This window comes from Anoplopoma fimbria, unplaced genomic scaffold (genome assembly GCF_027596085.1).
Source record: "Anoplopoma fimbria isolate UVic2021 breed Golden Eagle Sablefish unplaced genomic scaffold, Afim_UVic_2022 Un_contig_7512_pilon_pilon, whole genome shotgun sequence".
NCBI classification, from domain to species: Eukaryota; Metazoa; Chordata; class Actinopteri; order Perciformes; family Anoplopomatidae; genus Anoplopoma; species Anoplopoma fimbria.
The window spans coordinates 17,359-44,872 of NW_026551355.1; the positions used below are offsets into that span (position 1 = coordinate 17,359).

Here is a 27,514-nt window from a genome sequence, read left to right on the forward strand (position 1 = left end):
CCCCCTGTCTCTGTCTCTTCCAAATCATACTTACCTGGCAGGGGAGATACCATGATCAAGAAGGTGGTTCACCCAGGGCGAGGCTCGGCCATTGCACTCCGGTTGTGCTGACCCCTGCGAATTCCCCAAATGTGGGAATCTCGACTGCAAAATTTGTGGTAGTGGGGGACTGCGTTCGCGCTCTCCCCTGATTATTATGTTGAAGAAAAAACAAGAGAATCCTGGTCAAAGATGGACCTCAACATGCTGCTATCCAGCATGCCGATTCCCGTAGTCTGAGTCAGTGGAAGAAAAGTGGATGTGTTGCTGTGCAGCAGTGTCTGTTGTATGCTGTGAATCTGTGTGTTGAGTAATGCCAATTCCTGTCTCGAAGTCGCCATGAGAAGGGGGCGTGGCCTTTTGGATGGGGCCCAAATTGAATTTGTGCTCTCCTCACCGACATTTCCCTTCTTTGTGGAAGAAATGTGTTCCGAAGATTCTTCAATTTGTCGGCATGATTCGATTTCAGGCTTTCGCTTGGTTGCTGGCCTGTGTATTCTTTCTCAGAAGCCCAAACGGCTTGCCAAGGCACTGGACTCATGGATTATGCCATCTGGAAACCGTCAACCGGGGTGCTGTGTCTGGGAATGCCCCTGTCTCTGTCTCTTCCAAATCATACTTACCTGGCAGGGGAGATACCATGATCAAGAAGGTGGTTCACCCAGGGCGAGGCTCGGCCATTGCACTCCGGTTGTGCTGACCCCTGCGAATTCCCCAAATGTGGGAATCTCGACTGCAAAATTTGTGGTAGTGGGGGACTGCGTCGCGCTCTCCCCTGATTATTATGTTGAAGAAAAAACAAGAGAATCCTGGTCAAAGATGGACCTCAACATGCTGCTATCCAGCATGCCGATTCCCGTAGTCTGAGTCAGTGGAAGAAAAGTGGAGTGTTGCTGTGCAGCAGTGTCTGTTGTATGCTGTGAATCTGTGTGTTGAGTAATGCCAATTCCTGTCTCGAAGTCGCCATGAGAAGGGGGCGTGGCCTTTTGGATGGGGCCCAAATTGAATTTGTGCTCTCCTCACCGACATTTCCCTTCTTTGTGGAAGAAATGTGTTCCGAAGATTCTTCAATTTGTCGGCATGATTCGATTTCAGGCTTTCGCTTGGTTGCTGGCCTGTGTATTCTTTCTCAGAAGCCCAAACGGCTTGCCAAGGCACTGGACTCATGGATTATGCCATCTGGAAACCGTCAACCGGGGTGCTGTGTCTGGGAATGCCCCCCCTGTCTCTGTCTCTTCCAAATCATACTTACCTGGCAGGGGAGATACCATGATCAAGAAGGTGGTTCACCCAGGGCGAGGCTCGGCCATTGCACTCCGGTTGTGCTGACCCCTGCGAATTCCCCAAATGTGGGAATCTCGACTGCAAAATTTGTGGTAGTGGGGGACTGCGTTCGCGCTCTCCCCTGATTATTATGTTGAAGAAAAAACAAGAGAATCCTGGTCAAAGATGGACCTCAACATGCTGCTATCCAGCATGCCGATTCCCGTAGTCTGAGTCAGTGGAAGAAAAGTGGATGTGTTGCTGTGCAGCAGTGTCTGTTGTATGCTGTGAATCTGTGTGTTGAGTAATGCCAATTCCTGTCTCGAAGTCGCCATGAGAAGGGGGCGTGGCCTTTTGGATGGGGCCCAAATTGAATTTGTGCTCTCCTCACCGACATTTCCCTTCTTTGTGGAAGAAATGTGTTCCGAAGATTCTTCAATTTGTCGGCATGATTCGATTTCAGGCTTTCGCTTGGTTGCTGGCCTGTGTATTCTTTCTCAGAAGCCCAAACGGCTTGCCAAGGCACTGGACTCATGGATTATGCCATCTGGAAACCGTCAACCGGGGTGCTGTGTCTGGGAATGCCCCCCCTGTCTCTGTCTCTTCCAAATCATACTTACCTGGCAGGGGAGATACCATGATCAAGAAGGTGGTTCACCCAGGGCGAGGCTCGGCCATTGCACTCCGGTTGTGCTGACCCCTGCGAATTCCCCAAATGTGGGAATCTCGACTGCAAAATTTGTGGTAGTGGGGGACTGCGTTCGCGCTCTCCCCTGATTATTATGTTGAAGAAAAAACAAGAGATTCCTCAACAGATGGACCTCAACATGCTGCTATCCAGCATGCCGATTCCCGTAGTCTGAGTCAGTGGAAGTGTTGCTGTGCAGCAGTGTCTGTTGTATGCTGTGAATCTGTGTGTTGAGTAATGCCAATTCCTGTCTCGAAGTCGCCATGAGAAGGGGGCGTGGACTTTTGGATGGGGCCCAAATTGAATTTGTGCTCTCCTCACCGACATTTCCCTTCTTTGTGGAAGAAATGTGTTCCGAAGATTCTTCAATTTGTCGGCATGATTCGATTTCAGGCTTTCGCTTGGTTGCTGGCCTGTGTATTCTTTCTCAGAAGCCCAAACGGCTTGCCAAGGCACTGGACTCATGGATTATGCCATCTGGAAACCGTCAACCGGGGTGCTGTGTCTGGGAATGCCCCCCCTGTCTCTGTCTCTTCCAAATCATACTTACCTGGCAGGGGAGATACCATGATCAAGAAGGTGGTTCACCCAGGGCGAGGCTCGGCCATTGCACTCCGGTTGTGCTGACCCCTGCGAATTCCCCAAATGTGGGAATCTCGACTGCAAAATTTGTGGTAGTGGGGGACTGCGTTCGCGCTCTCCCCTGATTATTATGTTGAAGAAAAAACAAGAGATTCCTGGTCAAAGATGGACCTCAACATGCTGCTATCCAGCATGCCGATTCCCGTAGTCTGAGTCAGTGGAAGAAAAGTGGAGTGTTGCTGTGCAGCAGTGTCTGTTGTATGCTGTGAATCTGTGTGTTGAGTAATGCCAATTCCTGTCTCGAAGTCGCCATGAGAAGGGGGCGTGGCCTTTTGGATGGGGCCCAAATTGAATTTGTGCTCTCCTCACCGACATTTCCCTTCTTTGTGGAAGAAATGTGTTCCGAAGATTCTTCAATTTGTCGGCATGATTCGATTTCAGGCTTTCGCTTGGTTGCTGGCCTGTGTATTCTTTCTCAGAAGCCCAAACGGCTTGCCAAGGCACTGGACTCATGGATTATGCCATCTGGAAACCGTCAACCGGGGTGCTGTGTCTGGGAATGCCCCCTGTCTCTGTCTCTTCCAAATCATACTTACCTGGCAGGGGAGATACCATGATCAAGAAGGTGGTTCACCCAGGGCGAGGCTCGGCCATTGCACTCCGGTTGTGCTGACCCCTGCGAATTCCCCAAATGTGGGAATCTCGACTGCAAAATTTGTGGTAGTGGGGGACTGCGTTCGCGCTCTCCCCTGATTATTATGTTGAAGAAAAAACAAGAGATTCCTCAACAGATGGACCTCAACATGCTGCTATCCAGCATGCCGATTCCCGTAGTCTGAGTCAGTGGAAGTGTTGCTGTGCAGCAGTGTCTGTTGTATGCTGTGAATCTGTGTGTTGAGTAATGCCAATTCCTGTCTCGAAGTCGCCATGAGAAGGGGGCGTGGCCTTTTGGATGGGGCCCAAATTGAATTTGTGCTCTCCTCACCGACATTTCCCTTCTTTGTGGAAGAAATGTGTTCCGAAGATTCTTCAATTTGTCGGCATGATTCGATTTCAGGCTTTCGCTTGGTTGCTGGCCTGTGTATTCTTTCTCAGAAGCCCAAACGGCTTGCCAAGGCACTGGACTCATGGATTATGCCATCTGGAAACCGTCAACCGGGGTGCTGTGTCTGGGAATGCCCCCTGTCTCTGTCTCTTCCAAATCATACTTACCTGGCAGGGGAGATACCATGATCAAGAAGGTGGTTCACCCAGGGCGAGGCTCGGCCATTGCACTCCGGTTGTGCTGACCCCTGCGAATTCCCCAAATGTGGGAATCTCGACTGCAAAATTTGTGGTAGTGGGGGACTGCGTTCGCGCTCTCCCCTGATTATTATGTTGAAGAAAAAACAAGAGATTCCTCAACAGATGGACCTCAACATGCTGCTATCCAGCATGCCGATTCCCGTAGTCTGAGTCAGTGGAAGTGTTGCTGTGCAGCAGTGTCTGTTGTATGCTGTGAATCTGTGTGTTGAGTAATGCCAATTCCTGTCTCGAAGTCGCCATGAGAAGGGGGCGTGGACTTTTGGATGGGGCCCAAATTGAATTTGTGCTCTCCTCACCGACATTTCCCTTCTTTGTGGAAGAAATGTGTTCCGAAGATTCTTCAATTTGTCGGCATGATTCGATTTCAGGCTTTCGCTTGGTTGCTGGCCTGTGTATTCTTTCTCAGAAGCCCAAACGGCTTGCCAAGGCACTGGACTCATGGATTATGCCATCTGGAAACCGTCAACCGGGGTGCTGTGTCTGGGAATGCCCCCCCTGTCTCTGTCTCTTCCAAATCATACTTACCTGGCAGGGGAGATACCATGATCAAGAAGGTGGTTCACCCAGGGCGAGGCTCGGCCATTGCACTCCGGTTGTGCTGACCCCTGCGAATTCCCCAAATGTGGGAATCTCGACTGCAAAATTTGTGGTAGTGGGGGACTGCGTTCGCGCTCTCCCCTGATTATTATGTTGAAGAAAAAACAAGAGATTCCTCAACAGATGGACCTCAACATGCTGCTATCCAGCATGCCGATTCCCGTAGTCTGAGTCAGTGGAAGTGTTGCTGTGCAGCAGTGTCTGTTGTATGCTGTGAATCTGTGTGTTGAGTAATGCCAATTCCTGTCTCGAAGTCGCCATGAGAAGGGGGCGTGGCCTTTTGGATGGGGCCCAAATTGAATTTGTGCTCTCCTCACCGACATTTCCCTTCTTTGTGGAAGAAATGTGTTCCGAAGATTCTTCAATTTGTCGGCATGATTCGATTTCAGGCTTTCGCTTGGTTGCTGGCCTGTGTATTCTTTCTCAGAAGCCCAAACGGCTTGCCAAGGCACTGGACTCATGGATTATGCCATCTGGAAACCGTCAACCGGGGTGCTGTGTCTGGGAATGCCCCCCCTGTCTCTGTCTCTTCCAAATCATACTTACCTGGCAGGGGAGATACCATGATCAAGAAGGTGGTTCACCCAGGGCGAGGCTCGGCCATTGCACTCCGGTTGTGCTGACCCCTGCGAATTCCCCAAATGTGGGAATCTCGACTGCAAAATTTGTGGTAGTGGGGGACTGCGTTCGCGCTCTCCCCTGATTATTATGTTGAAGAAAAAACAAGAGATTCCTCAACAGATGGACCTCAACATGCTGCTATCCAGCATGCCGATTCCCGTAGTCTGAGTCAGTGGAAGTGTTGCTGTGCAGCAGTGTCTGTTGTATGCTGTGAATCTGTGTGTTGAGTAATGCCAATTCCTGTCTGAAGTCGCCATGAGAAGGGGGCGTGGACTTTTGGATGGGGCCCAAATTGAATTTGTGCTCTCCTCACCGACATTTCCCTTCTTTGTGGAAGAAATGTGTTCCGAAGATTCTTCAATTTGTCGGCATGATTCGATTTCAGGCTTTCGCTTGGTTGCTGGCCTGTGTATTCTTTCTCAGAAGCCCAAACGGCTTGCCAAGGCACTGGACTCATGGATTATGCCATCTGGAAACCGTCAACCGGGGTGCTGTGTCTGGGAATGCCCCCCCTGTCTCTGTCTCTTCCAAATCATACTTACCTGGCAGGGGAGATACCATGATCAAGAAGGTGGTTCACCCAGGGCGAGGCTCGGCCATTGCACTCCGGTTGTGCTGACCCCTGCGAATTCCCCAAATGTGGGAATCTCGACTGCAAAATTTGTGGTAGTGGGGGACTGCGTTCGCGCTCTCCCCTGATTATTATGTTGAAGAAAAAACAAGAGATTCCTCAACAGATGGACCTCAACATGCTGCTATCCAGCATGCCGATTCCCGTAGTCTGAGTCAGTGGAAGTGTTGCTGTGCAGCAGTGTCTGTTGTATGCTGTGAATCTGTGTGTTGAGTAATGCCAATTCCTGTCTCGAAGTCGCCATGAGAAGGGGGCGTGGACTTTTGGATGGGGCCCAAATTGAATTTGTGCTCTCCTCACCGACATTTCCCTTCTTTGTGGAAGAAATGTGTTCCGAAGATTCTTCAATTTGTCGGCATGATTCGATTTCAGGCTTTCGCTTGGTTGCTGGCCTGTGTATTCTTTCTCAGAAGCCCAAACGGCTTGCCAAGGCACTGGACTCATGGATTATGCCATCTGGAAACCGTCAACCGGGGTGCTGTGTCTGGGAATGCCCCCTGTCTCTGTCTCTTCCAAATCATACTTACCTGGCAGGGGAGATACCATGATCAAGAAGGTGGTTCACCCAGGGCGAGGCTCGGCCATTGCACTCCGGTTGTGCTGACCCCTGCGAATTCCCCAAATGTGGGAATCTCGACTGCAAAATTTGTGGTAGTGGGGGACTGCGTTCGCTCTCCCCTGATTATTATGTTGAAGAAAAAACAAGAGATTCCTCAACAGATGGACCTCAACATGCTGCTATCCAGCATGCCGATTCCCGTAGTCTGAGTCAGTGGAAGTGTTGCTGTGCAGCAGTGTCTGTTGTATGCTGTGAATCTGTGTGTTGAGTAATGCCAATTCCTGTCTCGAAGTCGCCATGAGAAGGGGGCGTGGACTTTTGGATGGGGCCCAAATTGAATTTGTGCTCTCCTCACCGACATTTCCCTTCTTTGTGGAAGAAATGTGTTCCGAAGATTCTTCAATTTGTCGGCATGATTCGATTTCAGGCTTTCGCTTGGTTGCTGGCCTGTGTATTCTTTCTCAGAAGCCCAAACGGCTTGCCAAGGCACTGGACTCATGGATTATGCCATCTGGAAACCGTCAACCGGGGTGCTGTGTCTGGGAATGCCCCCTGTCTCTGTCTCTTCCAAATCATACTTACCTGGCAGGGGAGATACCATGATCAAGAAGGTGGTTCACCCAGGGCGAGGCTCGGCCATTGCACTCCGGTTGTGCTGACCCCTGCGAATTCCCCAAATGTGGGAATCTCGACTGCAAAATTTGTGGTAGTGGGGGACTGCGTTCGCGCTCTCCCCTGATTATTATGTTGAAGAAAAAACAAGAGATTCCTCAACAGATGGACCTCAACATGCTGCTATCCAGCATGCCGATTCCCGTAGTCTGAGTCAGTGGAAGTGTTGCTGTGCAGCAGTGTCTGTTGTATGCTGTGAATCTGTGTGTTGAGTAATGCCAATTCCTGTCTCGAAGTCGCCATGAGAAGGGGGCGTGGACTTTTGGATGGGGCCCAAATTGAATTTGTGCTCTCCTCACCGACATTTCCCTTCTTTGTGGAAGAAATGTGTTCCGAAGATTCTTCAATTTGTCGGCATGATTCGATTTCAGGCTTTCGCTTGGTTGCTGGCCTGTGTATTCTTTCTCAGAAGCCCAAACGGCTTGCCAAGGCACTGGACTCATGGATTATGCCATCTGGAAACCGTCAACCGGGGTGCTGTGTCTGGGAATGCCCCCTGTCTCTGTCTCTTCCAAATCATACTTACCTGGCAGGGGAGATACCATGATCAAGAAGGTGGTTCACCCAGGGCGAGGCTCGGCCATTGCACTCCGGTTGTGCTGACCCCTGCGAATTCCCCAAATGTGGGAATCTCGACTGCAAAATTTGTGGTAGTGGGGGACTGCGTCGCGCTCTCCCCTGATTATTATGTTGAAGAAAAAACAAGAGATTCCTCAACAGATGGACCTCAACATGCTGCTATCCAGCATGCCGATTCCCGTAGTCTGAGTCAGTGGAAGTGTTGCTGTGCAGCAGTGTCTGTTGTATGCTGTGAATCTGTGTGTTGAGTAATGCCAATTCCTGTCTCGAAGTCGCCATGAGAAGGGGGCGTGGACTTTTGGATGGGGCCCAAATTGAATTTGTGCTCTCCTCACCGACATTTCCCTTCTTTGTGGAAGAAATGTGTTCCGAAGATTCTTCAATTTGTCGGCATGATTCGATTTCAGGCTTTCGCTTGGTTGCTGGCCTGTGTATTCTTTCTCAGAAGCCCAAACGGCTTGCCAAGGCACTGGACTCATGGATTATGCCATCTGGAAACCGTCAACCGGGGTGCTGTGTCTGGGAATGCCCCCCCTGTCTCTGTCTCTTCCAAATCATACTTACCTGGCAGGGGAGATACCATGATCAAGAAGGTGGTTCACCCAGGGCGAGGCTCGGCCATTGCACTCCGGTTGTGCTGACCCCTGCGAATTCCCCAAATGTGGGAATCTCGACTGCAAAATTTGTGGTAGTGGGGGACTGCGTTCGCGCTCTCCCCTGATTATTATGTTGAAGAAAAAACAAGAGATTCCTCAACAGATGGACCTCAACATGCTGCTATCCAGCATGCCGATTCCCGTAGTCTGAGTCAGTGGAAGTGTTGCTGTGCAGCAGTGTCTGTTGTATGCTGTGAATCTGTGTGTTGAGTAATGCCAATTCCTGTCTCGAAGTCGCCATGAGAAGGGGGCGTGGACTTTTGGATGGGGCCCAAATTGAATTTGTGCTCTCCTCACCGACATTTCCCTTCTTTGTGGAAGAAATGTGTTCCGAAGATTCTTCAATTTGTCGGCATGATTCGATTTCAGGCTTTCGCTTGGTTGCTGGCCTGTGTATTCTTTCTCAGAAGCCCAAACGGCTTGCCAAGGCACTGGACTCATGGATTATGCCATCTGGAAACCGTCAACCGGGGTGCTGTGTCTGGGAATGCCCCCCCTGTCTCTGTCTCTTCCAAATCATACTTACCTGGCAGGGGAGATACCATGATCAAGAAGGTGGTTCACCCAGGGCGAGGCTCGGCCATTGCACTCCGGTTGTGCTGACCCCTGCGAATTCCCCAAATGTGGGAATCTCGACTGCAAAATTTGTGGTAGTGGGGGACTGCGTTCGCGCTCTCCCCTGATTATTATGTTGAAGAAAAAACAAGAGATTCCTCAACAGATGGACCTCAACATGCTGCTATCCAGCATGCCGATTCCCGTAGTCTGAGTCAGTGGAAGTGTTGCTGTGCAGCAGTGTCTGTTGTATGCTGTGAATCTGTGTGTTGAGTAATGCCAATTCCTGTCTCGAAGTCGCCATGAGAAGGGGGCGTGGACTTTTGGATGGGGCCCAAATTGAATTTGTGCTCTCCTCACCGACATTTCCCTTCTTTTGGAAGAAATGTGTTCCGAAGATTCTTCAATTTGTCGGCATGATTCGATTTCAGGCTTTCGCTTGGTTGCTGGCCTGTGTATTCTTTCTCAGAAGCCCAAACGGCTTGCCAAGGCACTGGACTCATGGATTATGCCATCTGGAAACCGTCAACCGGGGTGCTGTGTCTGGGAATGCCCCCTGTCTCTGTCTCTTCCAAATCATACTTACCTGGCAGGGGAGATACCATGATCAAGAAGGTGGTTCACCCAGGGCGAGGCTCGGCCATTGCACTCCGGTTGTGCTGACCCCTGCGAATTCCCCAAATGTGGGAATCTCGACTGCAAAATTTGTGGTAGTGGGGGACTGCGTTCGCGCTCTCCCCTGATTATTATGTTGAAGAAAAAACAAGAGATTCCTCAACAGATGGACCTCAACATGCTGCTATCCAGCATGCCGATTCCCGTAGTCTGAGTCAGTGGAAGTGTTGCTGTGCAGCAGTGTCTGTTGTATGCTGTGAATCTGTGTGTTGAGTAATGCCAATTCCTGTCTCGAAGTCGCCATGAGAAGGGGGCGTGGACTTTTGGATGGGGCCCAAATTGAATTTGTGCTCTCCTCACCGACATTTCCCTTCTTTGTGGAAGAAATGTGTTCCGAAGATTCTTCAATTTGTCGGCATGATTCGATTTCAGGCTTTCGCTTGGTTGCTGGCCTGTGTATTCTTTCTCAGAAGCCCAAACGGCTTGCCAAGGCACTGGACTCATGGATTATGCCATCTGGAAACCGTCAACCGGGGTGCTGTGTCTGGGAATGCCCCCCCTGTCTCTGTCTCTTCCAAATCATACTTACCTGGCAGGGGAGATACCATGATCAAGAAGGTGGTTCACCCAGGGCGAGGCTCGGCCATTGCACTCCGGTTGTGCTGACCCCTGCGAATTCCCCAAATGTGGGAATCTCGACTGCAAAATTTGTGGTAGTGGGGGACTGCGTTCGCGCTCTCCCCTGATTATTATGTTGAAGAAAAAACAAGAGATTCCTCAACAGATGGACCTCAACATGCTGCTATCCAGCATGCCGATTCCCGTAGTCTGAGTCAGTGGAAGTGTTGCTGTGCAGCAGTGTCTGTTGTATGCTGTGAATCTGTGTGTTGAGTAATGCCAATTCCTGTCTCGAAGTCGCCATGAGAAGGGGGCGTGGACTTTTGGATGGGGCCCAAATTGAATTTGTGCTCTCCTCACCGACATTTCCCTTCTTTGTGGAAGAAATGTGTTCCGAAGATTCTTCAATTTGTCGGCATGATTCGATTTCAGGCTTTCGCTTGGTTGCTGGCCTGTGTATTCTTTCTCAGAAGCCCAAACGGCTTGCCAAGGCACTGGACTCATGGATTATGCCATCTGGAAACCGTCAACCGGGGTGCTGTGTCTGGGAATGCCCCCCCTGTCTCTGTCTCTTCCAAATCATACTTACCTGGCAGGGGAGATACCATGATCAAGAAGGTGGTTCACCCAGGGCGAGGCTCGCCATTGCACTCCGGTTGTGCTGACCCCTGCGAATTCCCCAAATGTGGGAATCTCGACTGCAAAATTTGTGGTAGTGGGGGACTGCGTTCGCGCTCTCCCCTGATTATTATGTTGAAGAAAAAACAAGAGATTCCTCAACAGATGGACCTCAACATGCTGCTATCCAGCATGCCGATTCCCGTAGTCTGAGTCAGTGGAAGTGTTGCTGTGCAGCAGTGTCTGTTGTATGCTGTGAATCTGTGTGTTGAGTAATGCCAATTCCTGTCTCGAAGTCGCCATGAGAAGGGGGCGTGGACTTTTGGATGGGGCCCAAATTGAATTTGTGCTCTCCTCACCGACATTTCCCTTCTTTGTGGAAGAAATGTGTTCCGAAGATTCTTCAATTTGTCGGCATGATTCGATTTCAGGCTTTCGCTTGGTTGCTGGCCTGTGTATTCTTTCTCAGAAGCCCAAACGGCTTGCCAAGGCACTGGACTCATGGATTATGCCATCTGGAAACCGTCAACCGGGGTGCTGTGTCTGGGAATGCCCCCCCTGTCTCTGTCTCTTCCAAATCATACTTACCTGGCAGGGGAGATACCATGATCAAGAAGGTGGTTCACCCAGGGCGAGGCTCGGCCATTGCACTCCGGTTGTGCTGACCCCTGCGAATTCCCCAAATGTGGGAATCTCGACTGCAAAATTTGTGGTAGTGGGGGACTGCGTTCGCGCTCTCCCCTGATTATTATGTTGAAGAAAAAACAAGAGATTCCTCAACAGATGGACCTCAACATGCTGCTATCCAGCATGCCGATTCCCGTAGTCTGAGTCAGTGGAAGAAAAGTGGAGTGTTGCTGTGCAGCAGTGTCTGTTGTATGCTGTGAATCTGTGTGTTGAGTAATGCCAATTCCTGTCTTGAAGTCGCCATGAGAAGGGGGCGTGGCCTTTTGGATGGGGCCCAAATTGAATTTGTGCTCTCCTCACCGACATTTCCCTTCTTTGTGGAAGAAATGTGTTCCGAAGATTCTTCAATTTGTCGGCATGATTCGATTTCAGGCTTTCGCTTGGTTGCTGGCCTGTGTATTCTTTCTCAGAAGCCCAAACGGCTTGCCAAGGCACTGGACTCATGGATTATGCCATCTGGAAACCGTCAACCGGGGTGCTGTGTCTGGGAATGCCCCCCCTGTCTCTGTCTCTTCCAAATCATACTTACCTGGCAGGGGAGATACCATGATCAAGAAGGTGGTTCACCCAGGGCGAGGCTCGGCCATTGCACTCCGGTTGTGCTGACCCCTGCGAATTCCCCAAATGTGGGAATCTCGACTGCAAAATTTGTGGTAGTGGGGGACTGCGTTCGCGCTCTCCCCTGATTATTATGTTGAAGAAAAAACAAGAGATTCCTCAACAGATGGACCTCAACATGCTGCTATCCAGCATGCCGATTCCCGTAGTCTGAGTCAGTGGAAGTGTTGCTGTGCAGCAGTGTCTGTTGTATGCTGTGAATCTGTGTGTTGAGTAATGCCAATTCCTGTCTCGAAGTCGCCATGAGAAGGGGGCGTGGACTTTTGGATGGGGCCCAAATTGAATTTGTGCTCTCCTCACCGACATTTCCCTTCTTTGTGGAAGAAATGTGTTCCGAAGATTCTTCAATTTGTCGGCATGATTCGATTTCAGGCTTTCGCTTGGTTGCTGGCCTGTGTATTCTTTCTCAGAAGCCCAAACGGCTTGCCAAGGCACTGGACTCATGGATTATGCCATCTGGAAACCGTCAACCGGGGTGCTGTGTCTGGGAATGCCCCCCCTGTCTCTGTCTCTTCCAAATCATACTTACCTGGCAGGGGAGATACCATGATCAAGAAGGTGGTTCACCCAGGGCGAGGCTCGGCCATTGCACTCCGGTTGTGCTGACCCCTGCGAATTCCCCAAATGTGGGAATCTCGACTGCAAAATTTGTGGTAGTGGGGGACTGCGTTCGCGCTCTCCCCTGATTATTATGTTGAAGAAAAAACAAGAGATTCCTCAACAGATGGACCTCAACATGCTGCTATCCAGCATGCCGATTCCCGTAGTCTGAGTCAGTGGAAGTGTTGCTGTGCAGCAGTGTCTGTTGTATGCTGTGAATCTGTGTGTTGAGTAATGCCAATTCCTGTCTCGAAGTCGCCATGAGAAGGGGGCGTGGACTTTTGGATGGGGCCCAAATTGAATTTGTGCTCTCCTCACCGACATTTCCCTTCTTTGTGGAAGAAATGTGTTCCGAAGATTCTTCAATTTGTCGGCATGATTCGATTTCAGGCTTTCGCTTGGTTGCTGGCCTGTGTATTCTTTCTCAGAAGCCCAAACGGCTTGCCAAGGCACTGGACTCATGGATTATGCCATCTGGAAACCGTCAACCGGGGTGCTGTGTCTGGGAATGCCCCCCCTGTCTCTGTCTCTTCCAAATCATACTTACCTGGCAGGGGAGATACCATGATCAAGAAGGTGGTTCACCCAGGGCGAGGCTCGGCCATTGCACTCCGGTTGTGCTGACCCCTGCGAATTCCCCAAATGTGGGAATCTCGACTGCAAAATTTGTGGTAGTGGGGGACTGCGTTCGCGCTCTCCCTGATTATTATGTTGAAGAAAAAACAAGAGATTCCTCAACAGATGGACCTCAACATGCTGCTATCCAGCATGCCGATTCCCGTAGTCTGAGTCAGTGGAAGTGTTGCTGTGCAGCAGTGTCTGTTGTATGCTGTGAATCTGTGTGTTGAGTAATGCCAATTCCTGTCTCGAAGTCGCCATGAGAAGGGGGCGTGGACTTTTGGATGGGGCCCAAATTGAATTTGTGCTCTCCTCACCGACATTTCCCTTCTTTGTGGAAGAAATGTGTTCCGAAGATTCTTCAATTTGTCGGCATGATTCGATTTCAGGCTTTCGCTTGGTTGCTGGCCTGTGTATTCTTTCTCAGAAGCCCAAACGGCTTGCCAAGGCACTGGACTCATGGATTATGCCATCTGGAAACCGTCAACCGGGGTGCTGTGTCTGGGAATGCCCCCCCTGTCTCTGTCTCTTCCAAATCATACTTACCTGGCAGGGGAGATACCATGATCAAGAAGGTGGTTCACCCAGGGCGAGGCTCGGCCATTGCACTCCGGTTGTGCTGACCCCTGCGAATTCCCCAAATGTGGGAATCTCGACTGCAAAATTTGTGGTAGTGGGGGACTGCGTTCGCGCTCTCCCCTGATTATTATGTTGAAGAAAAAACAAGAGATTCCTCAACAGATGGACCTCAACATGCTGCTATCCAGCATGCCGATTCCCGTAGTCTGAGTCAGTGGAAGTGTTGCTGTGCAGCAGTGTCTGTTGTATGCTGTGAATCTGTGTGTTGAGTAATGCCAATTCCTGTCTCGAAGTCGCCATGAGAAGGGGGCGTGGCCTTTTGGATGGGGCCCAAATTGAATTTGTGCTCTCCTCACCGACATTTCCCTTCTTTGTGGAAGAAATGTGTTCCGAAGATTCTTCAATTTGTCGGCATGATTCGATTTCAGGCTTTCGCTTGGTTGCTGGCCTGTGTATTCTTTCTCAGAAGCCCAAACGGCTTGCCAAGGCACTGGACTCATGGATTATGCCATCTGGAAACCGTCAACCGGGGTGCTGTGTCTGGGAATGCCCCCCCTGTCTCTGTCTCTTCCAAATCATACTTACCTGGCAGGGGAGATACCATGATCAAGAAGGTGGTTCACCCAGGGCGAGGCTCGGCCATTGCACTCCGGTTGTGCTGACCCCTGCGAATTCCCCAAATGTGGGAATCTCGACTGCAAAATTTGTGGTAGTGGGGGACTGCGTTCGCGCTCTCCCTGATTATTATGTTGAAGAAAAAACAAGAGATTCCTCAACAGATGGACCTCAACATGCTGCTATCCAGCATGCCGATTCCCGTAGTCTGAGTCAGTGGAAGTGTTGCTGTGCAGCAGTGTCTGTTGTATGCTGTGAATCTGTGTGTTGAGTAATGCCAATTCCTGTCTCGAAGTCGCCATGAGAAGGGGCGTGGACTTTTGGATGGGGCCCAAATTGAATTTGTGCTCTCCTCACCGACATTTCCCTTCTTTGTGGAAGAAATGTGTTCCGAAGATTCTTCAATTTGTCGGCATGATTCGATTTCAGGCTTTCGCTTGGTTGCTGGCCTGTGTATTCTTTCTCAGAAGCCCAAACGGCTTGCCAAGGCACTGGACTCATGGATTATGCCATCTGGAAACCGTCAACCGGGGTGCTGTGTCTGGGAATGCCCCCTGTCTCTGTCTCTTCCAAATCATACTTACCTGGCAGGGGAGATACCATGATCAAGAAGGTGGTTCACCCAGGGCGAGGCTCGGCCATTGCACTCCGGTTGTGCTGACCCCTGCGAATTCCCCAAATGTGGGAATCTCGACTGCAAAATTTGTGGTAGTGGGGGACTGCGTTCGCGCTCTCCCCTGATTATTATGTTGAAGAAAAAACAAGAGATTCCTCAACAGATGGACCTCAACATGCTGCTATCCAGCATGCCGATTCCCGTAGTCTGAGTCAGTGGAAGTGTTGCTGTGCAGCAGTGTCTGTTGTATGCTGTGAATCTGTGTGTTGAGTAATGCCAATTCCTGTCTCGAAGTCGCCATGAGAAGGGGGCGTGGACTTTTGGATGGGGCCCAAATTGAATTTGTGCTCTCCTCACCGACATTTCCCTTCTTTGTGGAAGAAATGTGTTCCGAAGATTCTTCAATTTGTCGGCATGATTCGATTTCAGGCTTTCGCTTGGTTGCTGGCCTGTGTATTCTTTCTCAGAAGCCCAAACGGCTTGCCAAGGCACTGGACTCATGGATTATGCCATCTGGAAACCGTCAACCGGGGTGCTGTGTCTGGGAATGCCCCCTGTCTCTGTCTCTTCCAAATCATACTTACCTGGCAGGGGAGATACCATGATCAAGAAGGTGGTTCACCCAGGGCGAGGCTCGGCCATTGCACTCCGGTTGTGCTGACCCCTGCGAATTCCCCAAATGTGGGAATCTCGACTGCAAAATTTGTGGTAGTGGGGGACTGCGTTCGCGCTCTCCCCTGATTATTATGTTGAAGAAAAAACAAGAGATTCCTCAACAGATGGACCTCAACATGCTGCTATCCAGCATGCCGATTCCCGTAGTCTGAGTCAGTGGAAGTGTTGCTGTGCAGCAGTGTCTGTTGTATGCTGTGAATCTGTGTGTTGAGTAATGCCAATTCCTGTCTCGAAGTCGCCATGAGAAGGGGGCGTGGACTTTTGGATGGGGCCCAAATTGAATTTGTGCTCTCCTCACCGACATTTCCCTTCTTTGTGGAAGAAATGTGTTCCGAAGATTCTTCAATTTGTCGGCATGATTCGATTTCAGGCTTTCGCTTGGTTGCTGGCCTGTGTATTCTTTCTCAGAAGCCCAAACGGCTTGCCAAGGCACTGGACTCATGGATTATGCCATCTGGAAACCGTCAACCGGGGTGCTGTGTCTGGGAATGCCCCCCCTGTCTCTGTCTCTTCCAAATCATACTTACCTGGCAGGGGAGATACCATGATCAAGAAGGTGGTTCACCCAGGGCGAGGCTCGGCCATTGCACTCCGGTTGTGCTGACCCCTGCGAATTCCCCAAATGTGGGAATCTCGACTGCAAAATTTGTGGTAGTGGGGGACTGCGTTCGCGCTCTCCCCTGATTATTATGTTGAAGAAAAAACAAGAGATTCCTCAACAGATGGACCTCAACATGCTGCTATCCAGCATGCCGATTCCCGTAGTCTGAGTCAGTGGAAGTGTTGCTGTGCAGCAGTGTCTGTTGTATGCTGTGAATCTGTGTGTTGAGTAATGCCAATTCCTGTCTCGAAGTCGCCATGAGAAGGGGGCGTGGACTTTTGGATGGGGCCCAAATTGAATTTGTGCTCTCCTCACCGACATTTCCCTTCTTTGTGGAAGAAATGTGTTCCGAAGATTCTTCAATTTGTCGGCATGATTCGATTTCAGGCTTTCGCTTGGTTGCTGGCCTGTGTATTCTTTCTCAGAAGCCCAAACGGCTTGCCAAGGCACTGGACTCATGGATTATGCCATCTGGAAACCGTCAACCGGGGTGCTGTGTCTGGGAATGCCCCCTGTCTCTGTCTCTTCCAAATCATACTTACCTGGCAGGGGAGATACCATGATCAAGAAGGTGGTTCACCCAGGGCGAGGCTCGGCCATTGCACTCCGGTTGTGCTGACCCCTGCGAATTCCCCAAATGTGGGAATCTCGACTGCAAAATTTGTGGTAGTGGGGGACTGCGTTCGCGCTCTCCCCTGATTATTATGTTGAAGAAAAAACAAGAGATTCCTCAACAGATGGACCTCAACATGCTGCTATCCAGCATGCCGATTCCCGTAGTCTGAGTCAGTGGAAGTGTTGCTGTGCAGCAGTGTCTGTTGTATGCTGTGAATCTGTGTGTTGAGTAATGCCAATTCCTGTCTCGAAGTCGCCATGAGAAGGGGGCGTGGACTTTTGGATGGGGCCCAAATTGAATTTGTGCTCTCCTCACCGACATTTCCCTTCTTTGTGGAAGAAATGTGTTCCGAAGATTCTTCAATTTGTCGGCATGATTCGATTTCAGGCTTTCGCTTGGTTGCTGGCCTGTGTATTCTTTCTCAGAAGCCCAAACGGCTTGCCAAGGCACTGGACTCATGGATTATGCCATCTGGAAACCGTCAACCGGGGTGCTGTGTCTGGGAATGCCCCCCCTGTCTCTGTCTCTTCCAAATCATACTTACCTGGCAGGGGAGATACCATGATCAAGAAGGTGGTTCACCCAGGGCGAGGCTCGGCCATTGCACTCCGGTTGTGCTGACCCCTGCGAATTCCCCAAATGTGGGAATCTCGACTGCAAAATTTGTGGTAGTGGGGGACTGCGTTCGCGCTCTCCCCTGATTATTATGTTGAAGAAAAAACAAGAGATTCCTCAACAGATGGACCTCAACATGCTGCTATCCAGCATGCCGATTCCCGTAGTCTGAGTCAGTGGAAGTGTTGCTGTGCAGCAGTGTCTGTTGTATGCTGTGAATCTGTGTGTTGAGTAATGCCAATTCCTGTCTCGAAGTCGCCATGAGAAGGGGGCGTGGACTTTTGGATGGGGCCCAAATTGAATTTGTGCTCTCCTCACCGACATTTCCCTTCTTTGTGGAAGAAATGTGTTCCGAAGATTCTTCAATTTGTCGGCATGATTCGATTTCAGGCTTTCGCTTGGTTGCTGGCCTGTGTATTCTTTCTCAGAAGCCCAAACGGCTTGCCAAGGCACTGGACTCATGGATTATGCCATCTGGAAACCGTCAACCGGGGTGCTGTGTCTGGGAATGCCCCCTGTCTCTGTCTCTTCCAAATCATACTTACCTGGCAGGGGAGATACCATGATCAAGAAGGTGGTTCACCCAGGGCGAGGCTCGGCCATTGCACTCCGGTTGTGCTGACCCCTGCGAATTCCCCAAATGTGGGAATCTCGACTGCAAAATTTGTGGTAGTGGGGGACTGCGTTCGCGCTCTCCCCTGATTATTATGTTGAAGAAAAAACAAGAGATTCCTCAACAGATGGACCTCAACATGCTGCTATCCAGCATGCCGATTCCCGTAGTCTGAGTCAGTGGAAGTGTTGCTGTGCAGCAGTGTCTGTTGTATGCTGTGAATCTGTGTGTTGAGTAATGCCAATTCCTGTCTCGAAGTCGCCATGAGAAGGGGGCGTGGACTTTTGGATGGGGCCCAAATTGAATTTGTGCTCTCCTCACCGACATTTCCCTTCTTTGTGGAAGAAATGTGTTCCGAAGATTCTTCAATTTGTCGGCATGATTCGATTTCAGGCTTTCGCTTGGTTGCTGGCCTGTGTATTCTTTCTCAGAAGCCCAAACGGCTTGCCAAGGCACTGGACTCATGGATTATGCCATCTGGAAACCGTCAACCGGGGTGCTGTGTCTGGGAATGCCCCCCCTGTCTCTGTCTCTTCCAAATCATACTTACCTGGCAGGGGAGATACCATATCAAGAAGGTGGTTCACCCAGGGCGAGGCTCGGCCATTGCACTCCGGTTGTGCTGACCCCTGCGAATTCCCCAAATGTGGGAATCTCGACTGCAAAATTTGTGGTAGTGGGGGACTGCGTTCGCGCTCTCCCCTGATTATTATGTTGAAGAAAAAACAAGAGAATCCTGGTCAAAGATGGACCTCAACATGCTGCTATCCAGCATGCCGATTCCCGTAGTCTGAGTCAGTGGAAGAAAAAGTGTTGCTGTGCAGCAGTGTCTGTTGTATGCTGTGAATCTGTGTGTTGAGTAATGCCAATTCCTGTCTCGAAGTCGCCATGAGAAGGGGGCGTGGACTTTTGGATGGGGCCCAAATTGAATTTGTGCTCTCCTCACCGACATTTCCCTTCTTTGTGGAAGAAATGTGTTCCGAAGATTCTTCAATTTGTCGGCATGATTCGATTTCAGGCTTTCGCTTGGTTGCTGGCCTGTGTATTCTTTCTCAGAAGCCCAACGGCTTGCCAAGGCACTGGACTCATGGATTATGCCATCTGGAAACCGTCAACCGGGGTGCTGTGTCTGGGAATGCCCCCTGTCTCTGTCTCTTCCAAATCATACTTACCTGGCAGGGGAGATACCATGATCAAGAAGGTGGTTCACCCAGGGCGAGGCTCGGCCATTGCACTCCGGTTGTGCTGACCCCTGCGAATTCCCCAAATGTGGGAATCTCGACTGCAAAATTTGTGGTAGTGGGGGACTGCGTTCGCGCTCTCCCCTGATTATTATGTTGAAGAAAAAACAAGAGATTGGTCAAAGATGGACCTCAACATGCTGCTATCCAGCATGCCGATTCCCGTAGTCTGAGTCAGTGGAAGAAAAGTGGAAGTGTTGCTGTGCAGCAGTGTCTGTTGTATGCTGTGAATCTGTGTGTTGAGTAATGCCAATTCCTGTCTCGAAGTCGCCATGAGAAGGGGGCGTGGACTTTTGGATGGGGCCCAAATTGAATTTGTGCTCTCCTCACCGACATTTCCCTTCTTTGTGGAAGAAATGTGTTCCGAAGATTCTTCAATTTGTCGGCATGATTCGATTTCAGGCTTTCGCTTGGTTGCTGGCCTGTGTATTCTTTCTCAGAAGCCCAAACGGCTTGCCAAGGCACTGGACTCATGGATTATGCCATCTGGAAACCGTCAACCGGGGTGCTGTGTCTGGGAATGCCCCCTGTCTCTGTCTCTTCCAAATCATACTTACCTGGCAGGGGAGATACCATGATCAAGAAGGTGGTTCACCCAGGGCGAGGCTCGGCCATTGCACTCCGGTTGTGCTGACCCCTGCGAATTCCCCAAATGTGGGAATCTCGACTGCAAAATTTGTGGTAGTGGGGGACTGCGTTCGCGCTCTCCCCTGATTATTATGTTGAAGAAAAAACAAGAGATTCCTCAACAGATGGACCTCAACATGCTGCTATCCAGCATGCCGATTCCCGTAGTCTGAGTCAGTGGAAGTGTTGCTGTGCAGCAGTGTCTGTTGTATGCTGTGAATCTGTGTGTTGAGTAATGCCAATTCCTGTCTCGAAGTCGCCATGAGAAGGGGGCGTGGACTTTTGGATGGGGCCCAAATTGAATTTGTGCTCTCCTCACCGACATTTCCCTTCTTTGTGGAAGAAATGTGTTCCGAAGATTCTTCAATTTGTCGGCATGATTCGATTTCAGGCTTTCGCTTGGTTGCTGGCCTGTGTATTCTTTCTCAGAAGCCCAAACGGCTTGCCAAGGCACTGGACTCATGGATTATGCCATCTGGAAACCGTCAACCGGGGTGCTGTGTCTGGGAATGCCCCCCCTGTCTCTGTCTCTTCCAAATCATACTTACCTGGCAGGGGAGATACCATGATCAAGAAGGTGGTTCACCCAGGGCGAGGCTCGGCCATTGCACTCCGGTTGTGCTGACCCCTGCGAATTCCCCAAATGTGGGAATCTCGACTGCAAAATTTGTGGTAGTGGGGGACTGCGTTCGCGCTCTCCCCTGATTATTATGTTGAAGAAAAAACAAGAGATTCCTCAACAGATGGACCTCAACATGCTGCTATCCAGCATGCCGATTCCCGTAGTCTGAGTCAGTGGAAGTGTTGCTGTGCAGCAGTGTCTGTTGTATGCTGTGAATCTGTGTGTTGAGTAATGCCAATTCCTGTCTCGAAGTCGCCATGAGAAGGGGGCGTGGACTTTTGGATGGGGCCCAAATTGAATTTGTGCTCTCCTCACCGACATTTCCCTTCTTTGTGGAAGAAATGTGTTCCGAAGATTCTTCAATTTGTCGGCATGATTCGATTTCAGGCTTTCGCTTGGTTGCTGGCCTGTGTATTCTTTCTCAGAAGCCCAAACGGCTTGCCAAGGCACTGGACTCATGGATTATGCCATCTGGAAACCGTCAACCGGGGTGCTGTGTCTGGGAATGCCCCCCCTGTCTCTGTCTCTTCCAAATCATACTTACCTGGCAGGGGAGATACCATGATCAAGAAGGTGGTTCACCCAGGGCGAGGCTCGGCCATTGCACTCCGGTTGTGCTGACCCCTGCGAATTCCCCAAATGTGGGAATCTCGACTGCAAAATTTGTGGTAGTGGGGGACTGCGTTCGCGCTCTCCCCTGATTATTATGTTGAAGAAAAAACAAGAGATTCCTCAACAGATGGACCTCAACATGCTGCTATCCAGCATGCCGATTCCCGTAGTCTGAGTCAGTGGAAGTGTTGCTGTGCAGCAGTGTCTGTTGTATGCTGTGAATCTGTGTGTTGAGTAATGCCAATTCCTGTCTCGAAGTCGCCATGAGAAGGGGGCGTGGACTTTTGGATGGGGCCCAAATTGAATTTGTGCTCTCCTCACCGACATTTCCCTTCTTTGTGGAAGAAATGTGTTCCGAAGATTCTTCAATTTGTCGGCATGATTCGATTTCAGGCTTTCGCTTGGTTGCTGGCCTGTGTATTCTTTCTCAGAAGCCCAAACGGCTTGCCAAGGCACTGGACTCATGGATTATGCCATCTGGAAACCGTCAACCGGGGTGCTGTGTCTGGGAATGCCCCCTGTCTCTGTCTCTTCCAAATCATACTTACCTGGCAGGGGAGATACCATGATCAAGAAGGTGGTTCACCCAGGGCGAGGCTCGGCCATTGCACTCCGGTTGTGCTGACCCCTGCGAATTCCCCAAATGTGGGAATCTCGACTGCAAAATTTGTGGTAGTGGGGGACTGCGTTCGCGCTCTCCCCTGATTATTATGTTGAAGAAAAAACAAGAGATTCCTCAACAGATGGACCTCAACATGCTGCTATCCAGCATGCCGATTCCCGTAGTCTGAGTCAGTGGAAGTGTTGCTGTGCAGCAGTGTCTGTTGTATGCTGTGAATCTGTGTGTTGAGTAATGCCAATTCCTGTCTCGAAGTCGCCATGAGAAGGGGGCGTGGACTTTTGGATGGGGCCCAAATTGAATTTGTCTCCTCACCGACATTTCCCTTCTTTGTGGAAGAAATGTGTTCCGAAGATTCTTCAATTTGTCGGCATGATTCGATTTCAGGCTTTCGCTTGGTTGCTGGCCTGTGTATTCTTTCTCAGAAGCCCAAACGGCTTGCCAAGGCACTGGACTCATGGATTATGCCATCTGGAAACCGTCAACCGGGGTGCTGTGTCTGGGAATGCCCCCCCTGTCTCTGTCTCTTCCAAATCATACTTACCTGGCAGGGGAGATACCATGATCAAGAAGGTGGTTCACCCAGGGCGAGGCTCGGCCATTGCACTCCGGTTGTGCTGACCCCTGCGAATTCCCCAAATGTGGGAATCTCGACTGCAAAATTTGTGGTAGTGGGGGACTGCGTTCGCTCTCCCCTGATTATTATGTTGAAGAAAAAACAAGCGAATCCTGGTCAAAGATGGACCTCAACATGCTGCTATCCAGCATGCCGATTCCCGTAGTCTGAGTCAGTGGAAGAAAAGTGGATGTGTTGCTGTGCAGCAGTGTCTGTTGTATGCTGTGAATCTGTGTGTTGAGTAATGCCAATTCCTGTCTTGAAGTCGCCATGAGAAGGGGGCGTGGCCTTTTGGATGGGCCCAAATTGAATTTGTGCTCTCCTCACCGACATTTCCCTTCTTTGTGGAAGAAATGTGTTCCGAAGATTCTTCAATTTGTCGGCATGATTCGATTTCAGGCTTTCGCTTGGTTGCTGGCCTGTGTATTCTTTCTCAGAAGCCCAAACGGCTTGCCAAGGCACTGGACTCATGGATTATGCCATCTGGAAACCGTCAACCGGGGTGCTGTGTCTGGGAATGCCCCCTGTCTCTGTCTCTTCCAAATCATACTTACCTGGCAGGGGAGATACCATGATCAAGAAGGTGGTTCACCCAGGGCGAGGCTCGGCCATTGCACTCCGGTTGTGCTGACCCCTGCGAATTCCCCAAATGTGGGAATCTCGACTGCAAAATTTGTGGTAGTGGGGGACTGCGTTCGCGCTCTCCCCTGATTATTATGTTGAAGAAAAAACAAGAGATTCCTCAACAGATGGACCTCAACATGCTGCTATCCAGCATGCCGATTCCCGTAGTCTGAGTCAGTGGAAGTGTTGCTGTGCAGCAGTGTCTGTTGTATGCTGTGAATCTGTGTGTTGAGTAATGCCAATTCCTGTCTCGAAGTCGCCATGAGAAGGGGGCGTGGACTTTTGGATGGGGCCCAAATTGAATTTGTGCTCTCCTCACCGACATTTCCCTTCTTTGTGGAAGAAATGTGTTCCGAAGATTCTTCAATTTGTCGGCATGATTCGATTTCAGGCTTTCGCTTGGTTGCTGGCCTGTGTATTCTTTCTCAGAAGCCCAAACGGCTTGCCAAGGCACTGGACTCATGGATTATGCCATCTGGAAACCGTCAACCGGGGTGCTGTGTCTGGGAATGCCCCCCCTGTCTCTGTCTCTTCCAAATCATACTTACCTGGCAGGGGAGATACCATGATCAAGAAGGTGGTTCACCCAGGGCGAGGCTCGGCCATTGCACTCCGGTTGTGCTGACCCCTGCGAATTCCCCAAATGTGGGAATCTCGACTGCAAAATTTGTGGTAGTGGGGGACTGCGTTCGCGCTCTCCCCTGATTATTATGTTGAAGAAAAAACAAGAGATTCCTCAACAGATGGACCTCAACATGCTGCTATCCAGCATGCCGATTCCCGTAGTCTGAGTCAGTGGAAGTGTTGCTGTGCAGCAGTGTCTGTTGTATGCTGTGAATCTGTGTGTTGAGTAATGCCAATTCCTGTCTCGAAGTCGCCATGAGAAGGGGGCGTGGACTTTTGGATGGGGCCCAAATTGAATTTGTGCTCTCCTCACCGACATTTCCCTTCTTTGTGGAAGAAATGTGTTCCGAAGATTCTTCAATTTGTCGGCATGATTCGATTTCAGGCTTTCGCTTGGTTGCTGGCCTGTGTATTCTTTCTCAGAAGCCCAAACGGCTTGCCAAGGCACTGGACTCATGGATTATGCCATCTGGAAACCGTCAACCGGGGTGCTGTGTCTGGGAATGCCCCCCCTGTCTCTGTCTCTTCCAAATCATACTTACCTGGCAGGGGAGATACCATGATCAAGAAGGTGGTTCACCCAGGGCGAGGCTCGGCCATTGCACTCCGGTTGTGCTGACCCCTGCGAATTCCCCAAATGTGGGAATCTCGACTGCAAAATTTGTGGTAGTGGGGGACTGCGTTCGCGCTCTCCCCTGATTATTATGTTGAAGAAAAAACAAGAGATTCCTCAACAGATGGACCTCAACATGCTGCTATCCAGCATGCCGATTCCCGTAGTCTGAGTCAGTGGAAGTGTTGCTGTGCAGCAGTGTCTGTTGTATGCTGTGAATCTGTGTGTTGAGTAATGCCAATTCCTGTCTCGAAGTCGCCATGAGAAGGGGGCGTGGACTTTTGGATGGGGCCCAAAAATTGAATTTGTGCTCTCCTCACCGACATTTCCCTTCTTTGTGGAAGAAATGTGTTCCGAAGATTCTTCAATTTGTCGGCATGATTCGATTTCAGGCTTTCGCTTGGTTGCTGGCCTGTGTATTCTTTCTCAGAAGCCCAAACGGCTTGCCAAGGCACTGGACTCATGGATTATGCCATCTGGAAACCGTCAACCGGGGTGCTGTGTCTGGGAATGCCCCCCCTGTCTCTGTCTCTTCCAAATCATACTTACCTGGCAGGGGAGATACCATGATCAAGAAGGTGGTTCACCCAGGGCGAGGCTCGGCCATTGCACTCCGGTTGTGCTGACCCCTGCGAATTCCCCAAATGTGGGAATCTCGACTGCAAAATTTGTGGTAGTGGGGGACTGCGTTCGCGCTCTCCCCTGATTATTATGTTGAAGAAAAAACAAGAGATTCCTGGTCAACAGATGGACCTCAACATGCTGCTATCCAGCATGCCGATTCCCGTAGTCTGAGTCAGTGGAAGAAAAGTGGAAGATGTGTTGCTGTGCAGCAGTGTCTGTTGTATGCTGTGAATCTGTGTGTTGAGTAATGCCAATTCCTGTCTCGAAGTCGCCATGAGAAGGGGGCGTGGACTTTTGGATGGGGCCCAAATTGAATTTGTGCTCTCCTCACCGACATTTCCCTTCTTTGTGGAAGAAATGTGTTCCGAAGATTCTTCAATTTGTCGGCATGATTCGATTTCAGGCTTTCGCTTGGTTGCTGGCCTGTGTATTCTTTCTCAGAAGCCCAAACGGCTTGCCAAGGCACTGGACTCATGGATTATGCCATCTGGAAACCGTCAACCGGGGTGCTGTGTCTGGGAATGCCCCCTGTCTCTGTCTCTTCCAAATCATACTTACCTGGCAGGGGAGATACCATGATCAAGAAGGTGGTTCACCCAGGGCGAGGCTCGGCCATTGCACTCCGGTTGTGCTGACCCCTGCGAATTCCCCAAATGTGGGAATCTCGACTGCAAAATTTGTGGTAGTGGGGGACTGCGTTCGCGCTCTCCCCTGATTATTATGTTGAAGAAAAAACAAGAGATTCCTCAACAGATGGACCTCAACATGCTGCTATCCAGCATGCCGATTCCCGTAGTCTGAGTCAGTGGAAGTGTTGCTGTGCAGCAGTGTCTGTTGTATGCTGTGAATCTGTGTGTTGAGTAATGCCAATTCCTGTCTCGAAGTCGCCATGAGAAGGGGGCGTGGACTTTTGGATGGGGCCCAAATTGAATTTGTGCTCTCCTCACCGACATTTCCCTTCTTTGTGGAAGAAATGTGTTCCGAAGATTCTTCAATTTGTCGGCATGATTCGATTTCAGGCTTTCGCTTGGTTGCTGGCCTGTGTATTCTTTCTCAGAAGCCCAAACGGCTTGCCAAGGCACTGGACTCATGGATTATGCCATCTGGAAACCGTCAACCGGGGTGCTGTGTCTGGGAATGCCCCCCCTGTCTCTGTCTCTTCCAAATCATACTTACCTGGCAGGGGAGATACCATGATCAAGAAGGTGGTTCACCCAGGGCGAGGCTCGGCCATTGCACTCCGGTTGTGCTGACCCCTGCGAATTCCCCAAATGTGGGAATCTCGACTGCAAAATTTGTGGTAGTGGGGGACTGCGTTCGCGCTCTCCCCTGATTATTATGTTGAAGAAAAAACAAGAGATTCCTCAACAGATGGACCTCAACATGCTGCTATCCAGCATGCCGATTCCCGTAGTCTGAGTCAGTGGAAGTGTTGCTGTGCAGCAGTGTCTGTTGTATGCTGTGAATCTGTGTGTTGAGTAATGCCAATTCCTGTCTCGAAGTCGCCATGAGAAGGGGGCGTGGACTTTTGGATGGGGCCCAAATTGAATTTGTGCTCTCCTCACCGACATTTCCCTTCTTTGTGGAAGAAATGTGTTCCGAAGATTCTTCAATTTGTCGGCATGATTCGATTTCAGGCTTTCGCTTGGTTGCTGGCCTGTGTATTCTTTCTCAGAAGCCCAAACGGCTTGCCAAGGCACTGGACTCATGGATTATGCCATCTGGAAACCGTCAACCGGGGTGCTGTGTCTGGGAATGCCCCCCCTGTCTCTGTCTCTTCCAAATCATACTTACCTGGCAGGGGAGATACCATGATCAAGAAGGTGGTTCACCCAGGGCGAGGCTCGGCCATTGCACTCCGGTTGTGCTGACCCCTGCGAATTCCCCAAATGTGGGAATCTCGACTGCAAAATTTGTGGTAGTGGGGGACTGCGTTCGCGCTCTCCCCTGATTATTATGTTGAAGAAAAAACAAGAGATTCCTCAACAGATGGACCTCAACATGCTGCTATCCAGCATGCCGATTCCCGTAGTCTGAGTCAGTGGAAGTGTTGCTGTGCAGCAGTGTCTGTTGTATGCTGTGAATCTGTGTGTTGAGTAATGCCAATTCCTGTCTCGAAGTCGCCATGAGAAGGGGGCGTGGCCTTTTGGATGGGGCCCAAATTGAATTTGTGCTCTCCTCACCGACATTTCCCTTCTTTGTGGAAGAAATGTGTTCCGAAGATTCTTCAATTTGTCGGCATGATTCGATTTCAGGCTTTCGCTTGGTTGCTGGCCTGTGTATTCTTTCTCAGAAGCCCAAACGGCTTGCCAAGGCACTGGACTCATGGATTATGCCATCTGGAAACCGTCAACCGGGGTGCTGTGTCTGGGAATGCCCCCCCTGTCTCTGTCTCTTCCAAATCATACTTACCTGGCAGGGGAGATACCATGATCAAGAAGGTGGTTCACCCAGGGCGAGGCTCGGCCATTGCACTCCGGTTGTGCTGACCCCTGCGAATTCCCCAAATGTGGGAATCTCGACTGCAAAATTTGTGGTAGTGGGGGACTGCGTTCGCGCTCTCCCCTGATTATTATGTTGAAGAAAAAACAAGAGATTCCTCAACAGATGGACCTCAACATGCTGCTATCCAGCATGCCGA

The 27,514-nt window shown here is 50.4% G+C and overlaps 45 non-coding genes across 45 annotated transcripts; all 45 read left to right on the forward strand.

The window, feature by feature from the left end:
* Window positions 1–26: 26 nt before the first annotated feature.
* On the forward strand, window positions 27–190 carry LOC129115478 (U1 spliceosomal RNA). Its single transcript, XR_008533091.1, has one exon. It is a non-coding gene; the product is annotated as a U1 spliceosomal RNA (small nuclear RNA).
* A 464-nt stretch (window positions 191–654) lies between these two features.
* Window positions 655–817, forward strand: LOC129115445 (U1 spliceosomal RNA). The gene has a single exon (XR_008533064.1). It is a non-coding gene; the product is annotated as a U1 spliceosomal RNA (small nuclear RNA).
* Window positions 818–1,283: 466 nt separating this feature from the next.
* Window positions 1,284–1,447, forward strand: LOC129115490 (U1 spliceosomal RNA). Its single transcript, XR_008533102.1, has one exon. It is a non-coding gene; the product is annotated as a U1 spliceosomal RNA (small nuclear RNA).
* A 467-nt stretch (window positions 1,448–1,914) lies between these two features.
* On the forward strand, window positions 1,915–2,078 carry LOC129115501 (U1 spliceosomal RNA). The gene has a single exon (XR_008533113.1). It is a non-coding gene; the product is annotated as a U1 spliceosomal RNA (small nuclear RNA).
* A 454-nt stretch (window positions 2,079–2,532) lies between these two features.
* On the forward strand, window positions 2,533–2,696 carry LOC129115428 (U1 spliceosomal RNA). Its single transcript, XR_008533048.1, has one exon. It is a non-coding gene; the product is annotated as a U1 spliceosomal RNA (small nuclear RNA).
* A 464-nt stretch (window positions 2,697–3,160) lies between these two features.
* On the forward strand, window positions 3,161–3,324 carry LOC129115440 (U1 spliceosomal RNA). Its single transcript, XR_008533059.1, has one exon. It is a non-coding gene; the product is annotated as a U1 spliceosomal RNA (small nuclear RNA).
* Window positions 3,325–3,776: 452 nt separating this feature from the next.
* Window positions 3,777–3,940, forward strand: LOC129115452 (U1 spliceosomal RNA). The gene has a single exon (XR_008533069.1). It is a non-coding gene; the product is annotated as a U1 spliceosomal RNA (small nuclear RNA).
* A 454-nt stretch (window positions 3,941–4,394) lies between these two features.
* On the forward strand, window positions 4,395–4,558 carry LOC129115458 (U1 spliceosomal RNA). Its single transcript, XR_008533073.1, has one exon. It is a non-coding gene; the product is annotated as a U1 spliceosomal RNA (small nuclear RNA).
* Window positions 4,559–5,012: 454 nt separating this feature from the next.
* Window positions 5,013–5,176, forward strand: LOC129115459 (U1 spliceosomal RNA). Its single transcript, XR_008533074.1, has one exon. It is a non-coding gene; the product is annotated as a U1 spliceosomal RNA (small nuclear RNA).
* Window positions 5,177–5,629: 453 nt separating this feature from the next.
* On the forward strand, window positions 5,630–5,793 carry LOC129115461 (U1 spliceosomal RNA). The gene has a single exon (XR_008533075.1). It is a non-coding gene; the product is annotated as a U1 spliceosomal RNA (small nuclear RNA).
* A 452-nt stretch (window positions 5,794–6,245) lies between these two features.
* LOC129115441 (U1 spliceosomal RNA) lies at window positions 6,246–6,407 on the forward strand. Its single transcript, XR_008533060.1, has one exon. It is a non-coding gene; the product is annotated as a U1 spliceosomal RNA (small nuclear RNA).
* A 452-nt stretch (window positions 6,408–6,859) lies between these two features.
* On the forward strand, window positions 6,860–7,023 carry LOC129115462 (U1 spliceosomal RNA). The gene has a single exon (XR_008533076.1). It is a non-coding gene; the product is annotated as a U1 spliceosomal RNA (small nuclear RNA).
* A 452-nt stretch (window positions 7,024–7,475) lies between these two features.
* On the forward strand, window positions 7,476–7,638 carry LOC129115446 (U1 spliceosomal RNA). The gene has a single exon (XR_008533065.1). It is a non-coding gene; the product is annotated as a U1 spliceosomal RNA (small nuclear RNA).
* A 454-nt stretch (window positions 7,639–8,092) lies between these two features.
* Window positions 8,093–8,256, forward strand: LOC129115463 (U1 spliceosomal RNA). Its single transcript, XR_008533077.1, has one exon. It is a non-coding gene; the product is annotated as a U1 spliceosomal RNA (small nuclear RNA).
* Window positions 8,257–8,710: 454 nt separating this feature from the next.
* On the forward strand, window positions 8,711–8,874 carry LOC129115464 (U1 spliceosomal RNA). The gene has a single exon (XR_008533078.1). It is a non-coding gene; the product is annotated as a U1 spliceosomal RNA (small nuclear RNA).
* A 451-nt stretch (window positions 8,875–9,325) lies between these two features.
* Window positions 9,326–9,489, forward strand: LOC129115465 (U1 spliceosomal RNA). The gene has a single exon (XR_008533079.1). It is a non-coding gene; the product is annotated as a U1 spliceosomal RNA (small nuclear RNA).
* A 454-nt stretch (window positions 9,490–9,943) lies between these two features.
* LOC129115468 (U1 spliceosomal RNA) lies at window positions 9,944–10,107 on the forward strand. The gene has a single exon (XR_008533081.1). It is a non-coding gene; the product is annotated as a U1 spliceosomal RNA (small nuclear RNA).
* Window positions 10,108–10,561: 454 nt separating this feature from the next.
* LOC129115437 (U1 spliceosomal RNA) lies at window positions 10,562–10,724 on the forward strand. The gene has a single exon (XR_008533056.1). It is a non-coding gene; the product is annotated as a U1 spliceosomal RNA (small nuclear RNA).
* Window positions 10,725–11,178: 454 nt separating this feature from the next.
* LOC129115469 (U1 spliceosomal RNA) lies at window positions 11,179–11,342 on the forward strand. The gene has a single exon (XR_008533082.1). It is a non-coding gene; the product is annotated as a U1 spliceosomal RNA (small nuclear RNA).
* Window positions 11,343–11,806: 464 nt separating this feature from the next.
* LOC129115470 (U1 spliceosomal RNA) lies at window positions 11,807–11,970 on the forward strand. Its single transcript, XR_008533083.1, has one exon. It is a non-coding gene; the product is annotated as a U1 spliceosomal RNA (small nuclear RNA).
* A 454-nt stretch (window positions 11,971–12,424) lies between these two features.
* LOC129115471 (U1 spliceosomal RNA) lies at window positions 12,425–12,588 on the forward strand. Its single transcript, XR_008533084.1, has one exon. It is a non-coding gene; the product is annotated as a U1 spliceosomal RNA (small nuclear RNA).
* A 454-nt stretch (window positions 12,589–13,042) lies between these two features.
* LOC129115434 (U1 spliceosomal RNA) lies at window positions 13,043–13,206 on the forward strand. Its single transcript, XR_008533053.1, has one exon. It is a non-coding gene; the product is annotated as a U1 spliceosomal RNA (small nuclear RNA).
* A 453-nt stretch (window positions 13,207–13,659) lies between these two features.
* LOC129115472 (U1 spliceosomal RNA) lies at window positions 13,660–13,823 on the forward strand. Its single transcript, XR_008533085.1, has one exon. It is a non-coding gene; the product is annotated as a U1 spliceosomal RNA (small nuclear RNA).
* A 454-nt stretch (window positions 13,824–14,277) lies between these two features.
* LOC129115435 (U1 spliceosomal RNA) lies at window positions 14,278–14,441 on the forward strand. Its single transcript, XR_008533054.1, has one exon. It is a non-coding gene; the product is annotated as a U1 spliceosomal RNA (small nuclear RNA).
* A 450-nt stretch (window positions 14,442–14,891) lies between these two features.
* LOC129115473 (U1 spliceosomal RNA) lies at window positions 14,892–15,055 on the forward strand. The gene has a single exon (XR_008533086.1). It is a non-coding gene; the product is annotated as a U1 spliceosomal RNA (small nuclear RNA).
* Window positions 15,056–15,507: 452 nt separating this feature from the next.
* Window positions 15,508–15,671, forward strand: LOC129115474 (U1 spliceosomal RNA). Its single transcript, XR_008533087.1, has one exon. It is a non-coding gene; the product is annotated as a U1 spliceosomal RNA (small nuclear RNA).
* A 454-nt stretch (window positions 15,672–16,125) lies between these two features.
* On the forward strand, window positions 16,126–16,289 carry LOC129115475 (U1 spliceosomal RNA). Its single transcript, XR_008533088.1, has one exon. It is a non-coding gene; the product is annotated as a U1 spliceosomal RNA (small nuclear RNA).
* A 452-nt stretch (window positions 16,290–16,741) lies between these two features.
* On the forward strand, window positions 16,742–16,905 carry LOC129115476 (U1 spliceosomal RNA). The gene has a single exon (XR_008533089.1). It is a non-coding gene; the product is annotated as a U1 spliceosomal RNA (small nuclear RNA).
* Window positions 16,906–17,359: 454 nt separating this feature from the next.
* Window positions 17,360–17,523, forward strand: LOC129115477 (U1 spliceosomal RNA). Its single transcript, XR_008533090.1, has one exon. It is a non-coding gene; the product is annotated as a U1 spliceosomal RNA (small nuclear RNA).
* Window positions 17,524–17,975: 452 nt separating this feature from the next.
* On the forward strand, window positions 17,976–18,139 carry LOC129115479 (U1 spliceosomal RNA). Its single transcript, XR_008533092.1, has one exon. It is a non-coding gene; the product is annotated as a U1 spliceosomal RNA (small nuclear RNA).
* Window positions 18,140–18,593: 454 nt separating this feature from the next.
* On the forward strand, window positions 18,594–18,756 carry LOC129115448 (U1 spliceosomal RNA). Its single transcript, XR_008533067.1, has one exon. It is a non-coding gene; the product is annotated as a U1 spliceosomal RNA (small nuclear RNA).
* A 459-nt stretch (window positions 18,757–19,215) lies between these two features.
* Window positions 19,216–19,379, forward strand: LOC129115480 (U1 spliceosomal RNA). Its single transcript, XR_008533093.1, has one exon. It is a non-coding gene; the product is annotated as a U1 spliceosomal RNA (small nuclear RNA).
* Window positions 19,380–19,841: 462 nt separating this feature from the next.
* Window positions 19,842–20,005, forward strand: LOC129115481 (U1 spliceosomal RNA). The gene has a single exon (XR_008533094.1). It is a non-coding gene; the product is annotated as a U1 spliceosomal RNA (small nuclear RNA).
* A 454-nt stretch (window positions 20,006–20,459) lies between these two features.
* Window positions 20,460–20,623, forward strand: LOC129115483 (U1 spliceosomal RNA). The gene has a single exon (XR_008533095.1). It is a non-coding gene; the product is annotated as a U1 spliceosomal RNA (small nuclear RNA).
* A 454-nt stretch (window positions 20,624–21,077) lies between these two features.
* LOC129115484 (U1 spliceosomal RNA) lies at window positions 21,078–21,241 on the forward strand. The gene has a single exon (XR_008533096.1). It is a non-coding gene; the product is annotated as a U1 spliceosomal RNA (small nuclear RNA).
* A 452-nt stretch (window positions 21,242–21,693) lies between these two features.
* LOC129115485 (U1 spliceosomal RNA) lies at window positions 21,694–21,857 on the forward strand. Its single transcript, XR_008533097.1, has one exon. It is a non-coding gene; the product is annotated as a U1 spliceosomal RNA (small nuclear RNA).
* A 451-nt stretch (window positions 21,858–22,308) lies between these two features.
* LOC129115442 (U1 spliceosomal RNA) lies at window positions 22,309–22,470 on the forward strand. Its single transcript, XR_008533061.1, has one exon. It is a non-coding gene; the product is annotated as a U1 spliceosomal RNA (small nuclear RNA).
* A 464-nt stretch (window positions 22,471–22,934) lies between these two features.
* LOC129115486 (U1 spliceosomal RNA) lies at window positions 22,935–23,098 on the forward strand. Its single transcript, XR_008533098.1, has one exon. It is a non-coding gene; the product is annotated as a U1 spliceosomal RNA (small nuclear RNA).
* A 454-nt stretch (window positions 23,099–23,552) lies between these two features.
* Window positions 23,553–23,716, forward strand: LOC129115487 (U1 spliceosomal RNA). Its single transcript, XR_008533099.1, has one exon. It is a non-coding gene; the product is annotated as a U1 spliceosomal RNA (small nuclear RNA).
* A 454-nt stretch (window positions 23,717–24,170) lies between these two features.
* LOC129115488 (U1 spliceosomal RNA) lies at window positions 24,171–24,334 on the forward strand. Its single transcript, XR_008533100.1, has one exon. It is a non-coding gene; the product is annotated as a U1 spliceosomal RNA (small nuclear RNA).
* A 456-nt stretch (window positions 24,335–24,790) lies between these two features.
* Window positions 24,791–24,954, forward strand: LOC129115489 (U1 spliceosomal RNA). Its single transcript, XR_008533101.1, has one exon. It is a non-coding gene; the product is annotated as a U1 spliceosomal RNA (small nuclear RNA).
* A 469-nt stretch (window positions 24,955–25,423) lies between these two features.
* On the forward strand, window positions 25,424–25,587 carry LOC129115491 (U1 spliceosomal RNA). Its single transcript, XR_008533103.1, has one exon. It is a non-coding gene; the product is annotated as a U1 spliceosomal RNA (small nuclear RNA).
* A 454-nt stretch (window positions 25,588–26,041) lies between these two features.
* On the forward strand, window positions 26,042–26,205 carry LOC129115492 (U1 spliceosomal RNA). Its single transcript, XR_008533104.1, has one exon. It is a non-coding gene; the product is annotated as a U1 spliceosomal RNA (small nuclear RNA).
* A 454-nt stretch (window positions 26,206–26,659) lies between these two features.
* Window positions 26,660–26,823, forward strand: LOC129115493 (U1 spliceosomal RNA). Its single transcript, XR_008533105.1, has one exon. It is a non-coding gene; the product is annotated as a U1 spliceosomal RNA (small nuclear RNA).
* A 454-nt stretch (window positions 26,824–27,277) lies between these two features.
* Window positions 27,278–27,441, forward strand: LOC129115494 (U1 spliceosomal RNA). The gene has a single exon (XR_008533106.1). It is a non-coding gene; the product is annotated as a U1 spliceosomal RNA (small nuclear RNA).
* The last annotated feature ends 73 nt before the right edge of the window (window positions 27,442–27,514 follow it).